Source organism: Magnolia sinica, chromosome 9 (genome assembly GCF_029962835.1).
Source record: "Magnolia sinica isolate HGM2019 chromosome 9, MsV1, whole genome shotgun sequence".
NCBI classification, from domain to species: domain Eukaryota; kingdom Viridiplantae; phylum Streptophyta; class Magnoliopsida; order Magnoliales; family Magnoliaceae; genus Magnolia; species Magnolia sinica.
The window spans coordinates 27,239,048-27,253,291 of record NC_080581.1 but is presented as its reverse complement, the minus strand read 5'-3'; the positions used below and the strand labels follow the sequence as shown (position 1 = coordinate 27,253,291).

The 14,244-nt window shown below is 38.6% G+C and overlaps 1 long non-coding RNA gene across 1 annotated transcript; it reads right to left on the bottom strand.

Annotated features, from left to right (window-relative positions):
* Positions 1-1,949: 1,949 nt before the first annotated feature.
* On the bottom strand, positions 1,950-13,261 carry LOC131256184 (uncharacterized). Its single transcript, XR_009176634.1, has 2 exons — positions 13,177-13,261; positions 1,950-2,205 (listed from the first exon to the last, which is right to left on the bottom strand). It is a non-coding gene; the product is annotated as an uncharacterized LOC131256184 (long non-coding RNA).
* Between the last annotated feature and the right edge of the window lie 983 nt (positions 13,262-14,244).

Genomic DNA, 14,244 nt, shown 5'->3' with positions numbered 1-14,244 from the left:
CCATGGAGACCTAGCGGAGTGATAAAAAATGTGGAAGCATGCTACCTGTAATTTTTTTGGTGAAAATAAAGGGCTCATTATCCATCTCTACTAATAAGAGCTTATTTGCTTGGTCTAAATAATAATAGTAATAATAAGCCCGTTTTAAAAATAGACTATTTGATGAAGCTCTAATTTTATCATTTAAGTTTTAGAAACTAACCAAGAAGCTCTTAATAAATTACTGGTGGAGATGTCACTTATTTTTTAAGAGCTTAGTTAGCTTACATAGGTAGACATTTTTACTTTTTTCTTTTCTTTTCTTTTTTGATAAGTTTGTCCTTAAAACTTTTCAAGTAATTCCCATGATGAACGACCTAAATTGAAGGTGGAGCCCAACATGAGGAATGGTCCACATTAAGTTGTACCCACATAATGTGCAATCACATCAAAGGTCGGCCCCACATGATGATAGCCCACATTTAGCCCCACATGATGGATGATCCATATTAAGCTGGAACCACTTGATGGTCGGTCCACATGAAAGGTAAGACCTACATGATGGATGGTGGACATTGAATGTTGGACCACATGATAGAAGGTTGACATCAAAGGTGGTCCCACATGATGAACAACCCATATTGAAGTTTGGGCCCCTCATGGTGGGCGGTCTACACTAAAGGTGGGACCCACTTGATGGATAGTGGACATCGAAGGTGGATCCTATATGATGAATGACCCACATCAAAATGTAGCCCCATATGATGGACTATTTGCATCAAGTGGGCCCCACGTGATGGGAAATTTACAACAAAGGTGGGACCCAAATGATGGATGCCATACATCAAAGGTGGGTCCCACATGATGGATGGCCCATAAAAAAATGTGGCCCCACATGATGGATGGTCCACAACAAAGGTGGGACCCACATGATAGATGGCAGACATCAAAGGTGTAGATATTTGGGGCATGTTCCATCTATAATGAGATCCACTAAAACAACCATCTGAAGTACTCTTATAATGGAGTTGTTGTAATTTCAAAAATGACATCAATTACCACTAAAAAAAACTCTTATTTAAACATTCTACCAAACTTGCTTATTTCAAATAAGAGGTTTTTTTTTTTTATAGTTTTGAAAAAGTGATTTACCCAACAAGCTTATTTAAAACAAGAGTTACAACAAAAAGAGAGACTAGTTGTTATTAGAAAAGCTATAATTAGTTTGGAGTAGAGATGTTAAACAACCCCATTGGAAATTTATGTTCATTCTGGTGAACCCCACAAAAACACTAGGCCACAACTGTTGTATATAACTGAATCAAAATCAACAAAAAACAATACAAAAATATCCCATAGCCTTCTACTTTCAACTACCCCTCCTGTTGGACAAAAATGCAGCCTTATCGCCAAAATTCTAGAAGCTTGGTTGCTTGAAGCCAACTCGCACTGTTTTCTATAGATGGTGTAGATATTTGCTTTAAAAAATTTTAACAATCAAAATCATGGACATTAGATGGTCCCATCCATCAAAATTTTCAATTTCCCACACTAATCAAAATGGTTGTGACCGTCCACAGTAGGGAAAACTATTTAGATGGTAATCAATTAAGTTTGATTTCGACTATCATACTGTCCAAAGTAGGGAAAACTATTTAGATGGTAATCAATTGATATATCTTCATTACCACTACTAAAAAATAGGGCTAAGGCTATGGTTTTGGTCCGTAGCTTGACCGTGGCCGTAGGTGCCGTAATAATAGGTTTTGAGCCTATGGCTACGGATTTAATCCGTAGTTATAGGGCGGAATAGCTACAGATATAATCCGTAGCAATTATATCTGTAGCGAAAACTTGAAACAGCTGCGGATATTATCTATATCTAAAAGTCCGTAGTAATATGCAAAAATTGAAAAGGCTACACCTGTCAGATTAGTGGCTACGGTCAATATCCGTAGCTATTTTGTAAATTAAAAAATTATATATAATCATTTGTTCATTCAATTCCCACCTGTACAATCATTCATTCATTCAATTACAATTATTCATTCATTCAATTACAATTACAATCCTTCATTCAATGAATTATAATTACAATCAATTACAATCCAATTCATTCAATCAATTACAATTACAATAATGCTAAAAATACAAATCTTTAGCTTCATTAGAGAAATGTGCTCGACTTCATCCTGAAATTTCAACAACTTTGTATATTCCATCATCCTACAAATAGTCATGTCATTCATAAATTAGAATGCCCATTGGGGAAAAGAAAGACAAAGTGAAAGAAGTGCATCATGTATAACCACTTTTTTTTTCTTAATAAATTAAAAAAAAAACTCAAAAAGGAATGAAATTGACACAAAAGAAATGGTCTCACCATATGATTATAGGTTTTGGTTTAGGTTTAGGTTATAGGTTTAGGTTAAGGTTAGGCTATAGGTTATAAGTTTAGGTTTTAGGTTATAGGTTAAGGTTCAGGTTATAGGTTTTGGTTTTGGTTAAGGTTATAGGTTTTGGTTTAGGTTAAGTTTTAGGTTTAAGTTATAGGTTATAACTTTTGGGAACTTGATTATAGGTTAAGGTTTAGGTTTAGGAAATCGGGCTCGGGTACGGGATCAGGTTTAGGTTTGGGTTTTCAAGTTTAGGTTTAGGTTAAGGAGTTGAGATTAGGATTAGGTGTAGGTTTGGGTTTAAGGATTTGAGAATACATTTAGGTTTCAAGTTTAGGTTTAGGTTAAAGGTTTAGGGAAAGGTTATAGGTTTAGGTTTAGGTTTAGGTTATAGGTTATAGGTTATAGGTTCTTTAGGGAATTGAGAATGGGTTATGGTTTAGGTTTAGGAAATCGGGTTCAGGTTCAGGATTGGGTTTAAGTTTGGGTTTTCAAGTTTAGGTTTAGGTTTAGGTTAGGGAGTTGAGATTAGGATTAGGTGTAGGTTTAAGTTTAGGGAATTGAGTTTAGGTTATAGGTTTAGGGAAAGGTTAGGTTTAGGTTATAGGTTTTGGGATTTGGGAATAGTTTTAGGTTATAAGTATAGGTTTAGGTTAGGTTATAGGTTAAGGTTTAGGGATTTGAGTTTAGGTTATAGGATTAGGTTTAGGTTATAGGTTTTGGGATTTGAGAATGGGTTCGGGTTTAGGTTTATAGGTTTTGGTTTTGGTTTAGGTTATAGGTTATAGGTTATAAGTTTAGGTTATAGTTTTTTGGATTTGAGAATGGGTTTGGGTTTCGGTTATAGTTTTTGGTTTTGGTTTAGGTTATAGGTTTTGATTTAGGTTATAGGTTATAGGTTTATGTTAAGGTTTAGGTTTAGGTTATAAGTTTTGGGATTTGAGAATGAGTTCAGGTTTAGGTAATAGGTTTTGGTTTTGGTTTAGGTAATAGGTTTTGGTTTTGGTTTTGGTTATAGGTTAGGTTTAGGTTAAGGTTTAGGTTTAGGTTTAGGTTATAGGTTTTGGGATTTGAGAATGGATTCAGGTTTAGGTTATAGGTTTTGGTTTTGGTTTAAGTTATAGGTTTTGGTTTTGGTTATAGGTTATAGGTTTAGGTTATAGGTTTTGGGATTTGAGAATTGGTTCGAGTTTAGGTTATAGGTTTTGATTTTGGTTTAGGTTATAGGTTTTAGGATTTGAGAATGGGTTCGAGTTTAATTTATAGGTTTTGATTTTGGTTTAGGTTTAGGTTATAGGTTTATGGATTTAAGAATGAGTTATGGTTTAAGTTTAGGAAATTAGGTTCAGGTTCGGGATTGGGTTTAAGTTTGGGTTTTCAAGTTTAGGTTTAGGTTTAGGTTAGGAAGTTAAGATTAGGATTAGATGTAGGTTTAGGTTTAGGGAATTGAGTTTAGGTTATAGGTTTAGGGAAAGGTTAGGTTTAGGTTATGGGTTTTGGGATTTGGGAATAGTTTTATGTTATAAGTATAGGTTTAGGTTAGGTTATAGGTTAAGGTTTAGGGATTTGAGTTTAGGTTATAGGATTAGGTTAAGGTTTAGGTTTAGGTTATAGGTTTTGGGATTTGAGAATGAGTTTGGGTTTAGGTTATAGGTTTTGATTTTGGTTTAGGTTATAGGTTTTGGTTTAGGTTATAGGTTTAGGTTAAGGTTTAGGTTTAGGTTATAGGTTTTGGGATTTGAGAATGGGTTCGGGTTTAGGTTATAGGTTTTGGTTTTGGTTTAGGTTATAGGTTTTGGGATTTGAGAATGGGTTCGGGTTTAGGTTATAGGTTTTGGTTTTGGTTTAGGTTATAGGTTTTGGGATTTGAGAATGGGTTCGGGTTTAGGTTATAAGTTTTGGTTTTGGTTTAGGTTTAGGTTATAGGTTTTTGGATTTGAGAATGAGTTATGGTTTAGGTTCAGGAAATAGTGTTCAGGTTCGGGATTGGGTTTAAGTTTGGGTTTTCAAGTTTAGGTTTAGGTTTAGGTTAGAGAGTTGAAATTAGGATTAGGTGTAGGTTTAGCTTTAGGGAATTGAGTTTAGGTTATAGGTTTAGGAAAAGGTTAGGTTTAGGTTATAGGTTTTGGGATTTGGGAATAGTTTTAGGTTATAAGTATAGGTTTATGTTAGGTTATAGGTTAAGGTTTAGGGATTTGAGTTTAGGTTATAGGTTTAGGTTTAGGTCTAGGTTTAGGTTTAGGGAATTGAGTTTAGGTTATAGGTTTAGGGAAAGGTTAGGTTTAGGTTATAGGTTTTGAGATTTGAGAATAGTTTTAGGTTATAAGTATAGGCTTAGGTTAGGTTATAGGTTAAGGTTTAGGGACTTGAGTTTAGGTTATAGGATTAGGTTTAGGTTTAGGTTTAGGATTAGGTTTAGGTTTTGGTTTAGGTTATAGGTTATAGGTTTAGGTTTAGGTTATGGGTTCGGGTTTGGGTCAAAGGTTTTGGTTTTGGTTTAGGTTATAGGTTTTGGTTTATATTATAGGTTATAGGTTTAGGTTAAGGTTTAGATTTAGGTTATAACTTTAGGGATTTGAGAATGGGTTCGGGTTTAGGTTATAGGTTTAGATTTAGGTTATAGGTTTTGGGATTTGAGAATGGGTTCAGGTTAGGTTATAGGTTTTGGTTTTGGTTTAGGTTATAGGTTATAGGTTTAGGTTAAGGTTTAGATTTAGGTTATAGGTTTTAGGATTTGAGAATGGGTTTGGGTTTAGGTTATAGGTTTTGGTTTAGGTTATAGGTTATAGGTTTAGGTTAAGGTTTAGATTTAGGTTATAGGTTTTGGGATTTGAGAATGGGTTCGGGTTTAGGTTATAGGTTTTGGTTTTGGTTTAGGTTATAGGTTTTGGTTTAGGTTATAGGTTATAGGTTTAGGTTAAGGTTTAGATATAGGTTATAGGTTTTGGGATTTGAGAACGGATTCGGGTTTAGGTTATAGGTTTTGGTTTTAGTTTAGGTTATAGGTTTTAGTTTAGGAAATCGGGTTTGGGTTCGGGATCGGGTTTAGGTTTGGGTTTTCAAGTTTAGGTTTAGGTTTAGATTAGGGAGTTGAGATTAGGATTAGGTGTAGGTTTAGGTTTAGGGATTTGAGAATACATTTAGGTTTTAGGTTTAGGTTTAGGTTATAGGTTATAGGTTTAGGTTAAGGTTTAGGTTTAGGTTTATGTTATAAGCTATAGGTTTAGGGAATTAAGAATAGGTTAATGTTTAGGTTTAGGAAATCAGGTTTGGGTTCGGGATCGGGTTTAGGTTTGGGTTTTCAAGTTTAGGTTCAAGTTTAGGTTAAGGAGTTGAGATTAGGATTAGGTGTAGGTTTAGGTTTAGAGATTTGAGAATACATTTAGGTTTTAGGTTTAGGTTATCGGTTTAGGGATTTGGGAATACATTTAGGTTATAGGTTTAGGTTATAAGTTTAAGTTTAGGTTTAAGGTTTAGGTTAAGGTTTGGTTATAGGTTATAAGTTTAGGTTATAAGTTATAGGTTACATGTCACGCCCCAAACTCGGAAACCGGGCTCACAAAATTCCCGATCGCCGAATCCGGCGCCGACAGCCTCCGTAGAACCCCATTCTCGGCTCCCAGCGCCCATTCGCCAGATTCCGATCCTGGGATGCTATAAGGAGGATTTTCAACATCAGTTTGATTCGTAATAAGCATAACCAAAGGCATAACCCACAACAGCAACCAAAAACTCCATCACATTTCCACTATAATCAGAAACTTTACAAGTACAATGAGCATAAGGGAAATACAATAAAGAAGAACAAAACTCCAAAAATGATCTGCCACGCGCCTAAGCCTCGGCGCTGCTGTGATCCAACGTCACCTGCACGCAACGGTCGTGTATAAGCTTATAGAAAGCTTAGAGGGTGGTGAAAGTGTATGCTTAAGGTGATAATACAGTTATGCAGTATCAGAGTAATGCGGAACATGCTGATGAATGCCAAGAATACCATTAGCCGTACCAAGGCCATGCGGTGCAAAGAATGATGTCGGCCATACCAAGGCCATGCAATGCGAAATGCAACTTAAGCATGCAAATCCTTATCAAGTCCACATATCAATACAACTCAAAGATCTGGAATATCACTGGGGTCTAGTACACTCCAAGCCAGATTGTCGCCCCATCGCGCGCAATAAGGTGAGTGAAAAATACCTCACTATCCGCCTGCCAATATCGGGCTCGGCTTATCAATAGCGGACCCATTCCTCGAGCTGGTCAGACTCAGCCTAGCATTGCCCCCTACTCTCGAGCGGGTAAGGCCGCACCCCCTTCCAACCGACCACGACACAGTGGAAAGTGCAACCGTCTGGTAATCGGCACTCAGTGCTCATGCATCCACTCGGTCTAGATGTTAGAGCAACCTCCTGGTACCATAAGGGTTTAGGGACTTTCACCCAGGGATATCTATCGCACCCCATGTAAAACAGTATTTCCAGTATCCAATCCTGCCAACCACGATACGTCTGTAGAGGCTACGGCCCTAATGTCGCTAGGGCGTACAGTAACCATATCACACAATGCGAATGCATGAATCACACTATCCAGTCATACAGCAATACTGCACGTATCGTGCGCTCATGTAGGGCAACACCCTCTGTACGGGAGCCCCTAAACAATCTGCCCAAAGGCATATGCTTTGATCAGTCATTTCTCATATCAAGCATATGTATGATGCATATGGTCATGAATCATGGAACTAAACATGCTATATAGGATGGATGATAATCATAACAAAGATGGGCCTAGACGGCCTACACATTAGACGTACGAGCCTAACAATGGGCCCTAGGAAAAGTCATAATGCGGACATTTAACCACACTATACTTGCAATGTGGACGTCAAACCATCATTGCTCCCAAGGCATAGCCCGACGTAAATATCATTATATAAATCATGTTGGGACTGCACATTGCAATGAACTTTAGGTATATCTCATTGGGCCTTCAATACATCAAATGGGCCGTATCATAAGGGTCTCATGTTCATCAAGTGGGCCACGTCAATGGGCCGCACCAATGGGCCTTATGTGCATTGCAATGGGCCATGACCCGTGGGCCTTAAAATACATCACAATGGGCCTAATCACATGGGCCTTATATGTATCAAATGGGCCACACCTATTGGGCCCCATATGTACATCAAATGGGCCTCAACTCATAGGCCCCAATACATCTTAATGGGCCTTAATCAACTTAATTGGAAATTTCCATGGTCCTTAGAAGTTGAACGGTGGATGTCACGGTTCACTATTAAATGGTGGGGGTCCACTTGAACTTTGGATCGGACTCGCTCATTTTCTCATGCCATAAGATGATCTCACAAGTGGTTGGATGGTATGGATACGATACATAAGTCATGGTGGGCCCCACCACCCAATCAGTGGCCGTGAAGATACGACACATACACCCTGGTGGGGCCTACACGTGGAATAGCAGAGGGTCCTATAGAACTGGATGGTGTGGATTGTACCCACATGTACAATGGGTCTCATGGACCTAGTTAATGCGAAGGGTGCAAGAGGAGCTACACAGCTGCTGGACATACAGCCTGAGCTGCTCTAAAAAAGGAGCAGAGGTGGGTCCCATGTAGGGCCCACCCTATATACGTATGAAGTATATACGATAATATATATTTAATGTATATATCCATGGCTGCTGCCAATGCAGCTTTATGCTTTAAAAAAAAAGCATGTATATATATATATATATATATAAAATATATAATACCTTATATAGGTATAGCTGCTGCTGTGCAGTTATGCACATGAAAGGAGAGGTGGGTTCCACGTAGGGCCCACCACCTTTTATATATAATATAATATATGTATATGTGCTGACGTCCAGGCCATTCTCATGCATCAAGGAGGGCCCCACACATGGGGTGGGTCCCACCGTCCAAAGACGGTGGACGGCTATGATACCACACATACACCATGGTGTGACCCAATGGCGTGGATGGACGGTGTGGGTGGGTCCCATGGACCCCACCGTCCGCTCACACCACTGTTAGCCACCATACTAGGGTACGGTACCAAGACCTCAGTGTTGAAGGAAGGTATCTTTCCCTCAGTCTGCCAGTTGATCTAGGGCCTGGCCCCACGTTGAAACGAGATATCTTTCACTAGTCTGTCACCTGAGCTATGGATCTGGGTGGGTTAACACGTCGAGGGCCCCACACGTGGGGTGGAGGGTGTGGATGGGTCCCATGGACCCATGCCAGTCCACACTTCCCTGGCTAGCACACCCACTGTCAGTGCACACCCACACTGTTAGTACACCCACGTCAGTGCACACCCACTGTTAGTCACCTACGTCAGTGCACACTCACTGTTAGCCACCTCCACTGACGGACAGGTGGCATGCCTCATCAAGGTGGGTCCCATATGGCCCACCTATTTTGGATTAGCCTGATATTTGTGTTTTGCCCATGGCACTTACCACCCATAAAAAAAAAGGTGGGGGTTCACATCAATGGATGGCGTGGATAAGGTCTTGCATCAAGTGGGCCACAAGCCATCATACACAAAAAAAAGAAGATAAAACAGAGGAGAGAGAGATAGAGAGTGAGATCCGCGTGATGGAGGGACCCCGGCACTATGGGCCCTCCCTTGCACTAAATCATACATCAAGTGGGTCCCGTTACATGTGGGCCCATTAAAATTAAATCCAACGGTGGAGATCCCTTCTCCACTAAATTAGACGGTCTAGATGACCCTAAGCATGCAAGGAAATAAACATCATGATGGGGTCCATGGAGAATGGCCCCATCATGGAATGATCATGATGATCCAAGTGGGCCATTGGCCACATCTTAGGGTCCAAAGTGAGATCCGAACCATTGATCGGTTGGCCTCACTTGGCCCATCTTAAAAACATCAAAAACTACTCTGGCAAAACACCCACCACTTGATCTTCTTGCTCCCTTGGCTTCCTTAGCTCCTTGTGCTTCTCTTTGATGGAGGAAGATGAGAAATGGATGGTTGAGATGAGAGATGAAGGGGTAGGAAAGGTGGGCCTCACAAATGAAATTTTCTCACCATGGGAGGACTCATACGTATGGGATTTGCTTATGGGAGAGTTTGAAATGAGAAAGAGACTTGTAAGGGAGAGAGAGAGAGAGGGAGTGATGGGTGATGGAGTGATGGATGGGAGAGAGAGGGATGGGTGTGTAAGAACTTTTTGACTTTTTTGGCAAAAGTTGTAAGAGGAGTTATGGGTTGTAAGAAACTTTTTGACTTTGGGGTTTGCTTGGGAAAGGGTGAAAGGTGATGTGTACTTGACATGATGGGATTGATGGGATTGATTGATTGATGTGACACCTTGTAGAGATTCTCTCGAAATTCGCACGCGCGGCGTTTCCTCGCACCGAACGCTGGCCCACAACTCCCAACCAGGGTATCGCCTCGGCGTGCAAGTCGCGGCATCGGAACCGCGGTGACGATACGGTCGCTAAGGTACAAGCCCTGGGTTGAGTCGACTCGGGTTGACGGCACGAGAATCCAGGTCGCACGTAAATACCGGTTAAGGGTCGAAGGTTGCCGGAATTCGACTGGAAAGACCGCGGAGGCCTATGGAAAGGTACGGTCTAGGATACAGGGCTTACATTACAGGTTACAGGTTATAGGTTAAGGTTTAGGTTATAGGTATTGGTTTAGGTTAAGGTTATAGCTTTAGGTTTAAGTTATAAGTTTAGGTTATAGGTAATAGCTTTAGGGAATTGAGAATAGGTTAAGGTTTAGGTTTAGGAAATCGGGTTCGGGTTTGGGATCGGGTTTAGGTGTGGGTTTTTAAGTTTAGGTTTAGGTTTAGGTTAGGGAGTTGAGATTAGGATTAGGTGTAGGTTTAGGTTTAGGGATTTGAGAATACATTTAGGTTTTAGGTTTAGGTTTAGGTTTAGGTTATAGGTTTAGGTTTAGGTTTAGGTTATAGGTTATAAGTTTAGGTAATAGGTTATAGGTTATAGGTGAAGGTTTAGGTTTAGGTTAAGGTTATAGGTTTAGGTTTAGGTTTAAGTTACAGGTTTAGGTTATAGGTTATAGCTTTAGGGAATTGAGAATAGGTTAAGGTTTAGGTTTAGGAAATCGGGTTCGGGTTTAGGATTGGGTTTAAGTTTGGGTTTTCAAGTTTAGGTTTAGGTTTAGGTTAGGGAGTTAAGATTAGGAATAGGTGTAAGTTTAGGTTTAGGGATTTGAGGATGCATTTAGGTTTTAGGTTTAGGTTATTGGTTTAGGTTTAGGTTTAGGTTTGGTTATAGGTTATAAGTTATAGGTTATGTGTTAAGGTTTAGGTTATAGGTTTTGGTTTAGGTTAAGGTTATAGGTTTAGGTTTAGGTTATAAGTTTAGGTTAAAAGTTATAGGTTATATGTTAAGGTTTAGGTTATAGGTTTTGGTTTAGGTTAAGGTTATAGGTTTAGGTTTAGGTTTAGGTTGTAGGTTTAGGTTCGGTTTAGGTTTAGGCTTAGGTTATAGGTTATAGCTTTAGGGAATTGAGAATAGGTTAAGGTTTAGGTTTAGGAAATCGGGTTCGGGTTCGGGATCGGGTTTAGGTTTGGGTTTTCAAGTTTAGGTTTAGGTTTAGGTTAGGGAGTTGAGATTAGGATTAGGTGTAGGTTTAGGTTTAGGGATTTGAGAATACATTTAGGATTTAGGTTTAGGTTATAGGTTTAGGTTTAGGTTAAGGTTTGATTATAGGTTATAGGTTTAGGTTATAAGTTATAGGTTATATGTTAAGGTTTAGGTTATAGGTTTTGGTTTAGGTTAAGGTTTAGGTTTAGGTTAGGTTTAGGTTTAGGTTATAGGTTTAGGTTATAGGTTATAGCTTTAGGGAATTGGGAATAGGTTAAGGTTTAGGTTGAGGAAATCGGGTTCAAGTTCGGGTTCGGGTTTAGGTTTGGGTTTTCAAGTTTAGGTTTAGGTTTAGGTTTAGGTTAGGGAGTTGAGATTAGGATTAGGTGTAGGTTTAGGTTTAGGGATTTGAGAATACATGTAGGTTTTAGGTTTAGGTTTAGGTTTTAGGTTATATGTTAAGGTTTAGGTTTTAGGTTATAAGTTTAGGTAATAGGTTATAGGTTATAGGTTAAGGTTTAGGTTATAGGTTTTGGTTTAGGTTAAGGTTATAGGTTTAGTTTAGGTTTAGGTTTAGGCTATAGGTTTTGGTTATAGGTTATACCTTTCGAAAATTGAGAATAGGTTAAGGTTTAGGTTTAGGAAATCGGGTTCGGGATTAGGTTTAAGTTTGGGTTTTCAAGTTTAGGTTTAGGTTTAGGTTAGGGAGTTGAGACTAGGATTAGGTGTAGGTTTAGTTTTAGGGATTTGAGAATACATTTAGGTTTTAGGTTTAGGTTATAGGTTTAGGTTTAGGTTTAGGTTTGGTTATAGGTTATAAGTTTAGGTTATAAGTTATAGGTTATATGTTAAGGTTTAGGTTATAGGTTTTAGTTTAGGTTAAGGTTATAGGTTTAGGTTATAGGTTATAGCTTTAGCGAATTGAGAATAGGTTATGGTTTAGGTTTAGGAAATCGGGTTCGGGTTCGAGATCGGGTTTAGGTTTGAGTTTCAAGTTTAGGTTTAGGTTTAGGTTAGGGAGTTGAGATTAGGATTAGGTGTAGGTTTAGGTTTAGGGATTTGAGAATACATTTAGGTTTTAGGTTTAGGTTTAGGTTATAGGTTTAGGTTTAGGTTATAGGTTATAAGTTTAGGTAATAGGTTATAGGTTATAGGTTAAGGTTTAAGTTATAGGTTTTGGTTAAGGTTAAGGTTATAGGTTTAGGTTTACGTTAGGTTTAGTTTTAGGTTATAGGTTATAGCTTTAGGGAATTGAGAATAGGTTAAGGTTTAGGTTTAGAAAATCGAGTTCGGGTTCGGGATTGGGTTTAAGTTTGGGTTTTCAAATTTAGGTTTAGGTTTAGGTTAGGGAGTTGAGATTAGGATTAGGTGTAGGTTTAGGTTTAAGGATTTGAGAATACATTTAAGTTTTAGGTTTAGGTTCAGGTTATAGGTTAAGGTTATAAGTTTAGGTTAGGTCTTGGTTAAGGGTGTGGTCCCTAAACACGGCCTGCTCCAATTGGCCAGGCCCTTCCAATGTTGTCCATAGGAAATGGACAGCTTCATCATGGTCATAACAGCAGTTCCTATCTTCCAGGGACCCCCGCTCATCCGAATAGCTCCGACGCACATCCGGGTCTGCTCCATCAATTTCAAGTAAATACAGATATAAACACGGCCTATCCAAATGGCTAGGCCACTCCAATGTTGTCCATAGGAAATGGACAACTTAATCATGGTCATAATAGTGGTTACCATCTTCCAGGGACCCCCGCTCATCCAGATAGCTCTGACGCATATCCGGGTCTGGTCCATCAATTTTGAGCAAATATAGATATAAACACGACCTTTCCAAATGGCTAGGCCACTCCAATGCTTCCTTTTCATGATTCAAAGAAGGAAACTCAAAGGTTTTCCTTACCTTCCATTGTATGCTTCCAAGGTGCAGATGGCCCCTGAAACACACATACATCCTGGGAATCACTTCTCAAAACCGCAGACTGTTTTGTTTTGAAACTCATTCATCTCACCTGAAAACCTGTCAAATAATGAATAACTGTAAACACAATGATAATTATTGTGAATACACTATAATGAACAAATTATTATTATTATAGATAACTGTAATTACAACACAGATATCATGCACACGATATCACGTAATGTATTGTTTGATGAAATACACCTGTGCATTCTTGACAAGAGATGTACTAGATGCTTGAATCTGAAATATGCAGCTCCAATCCTCCCACATGCAACATTCACCTGAAAGAATGCGCATAACCGTCATGCTTGAGTAATTAATACAGGAATGTACAAGTAAAACCATAAAACTAGAGATACTCACTGCATTTTCAGTGTTTTAGTTGTCTGCCTAGTTGCCTTCAAGGATTGATGTTGATCACTGGGTATAGATAGCGATGCTCATACAACATCTAAAGAGATGAATGGGGATATGAAAAGTATATTAACCAATTAAAGTCTAATCATGCAATTGTAATGTAAAGCAAATGGAAATAAGGAAAAAATAGATAAATTGACATAACTGTCCATTTCTTAGAAATATAAGAACTATGCAATTGACATAAATTACTCATTGGGACACTATTCATGTTCTAACTTATTAGAATTTGTATAATTTCTCATTTGTGTAACAGAATAGGGAAAAAAAGCATATGGTTTCCTACCTCAGGTTTAAGCTTAAAAACAGAAAGCATTACAGGTAAGAATCCCATCTTAGTAGTGAAATGAACTATCCCAAGCAATCCTTTCAGATGTTGCAAAGATGCAATCCTCAGCAATTCCCACACATGAGAAAACATGTTGAAATGAATAAAGGAACAAGGAATTTGCATGATCTAACAACAAATGAAATGCAATGTCAGCTAATGAATTTCATTTAATATATTGCTCAATATGGAAAGAAGATAATCAGTAAAGGTTAAGTAAATAGAGCTTTCCTAAGGCCACATGCATCTAGATGTGGTAACACATGCAAACCTGGAACATGAATAAGCAGGACCATATTATCTCTAATTGAAATGGCATGTGTGGCATGAAAGAGAAACTGAAGAAAATGATTAGGTGAATCCCATAGAGAAGAAGAGAGTACATTGCTGACACAAACTGCATAGGCTTCTGATCATTTGCAGATATGATCTAAGCTCAGATAATGGCCTGATCTAAGCTCAGTTAAGAGCTCTTATTTGAGTTGAGTTAATGTCTAGATCTAAGCTCTGTCTTCATCCAAATCTAGACCTTAACTCATGTTTAGAGTCT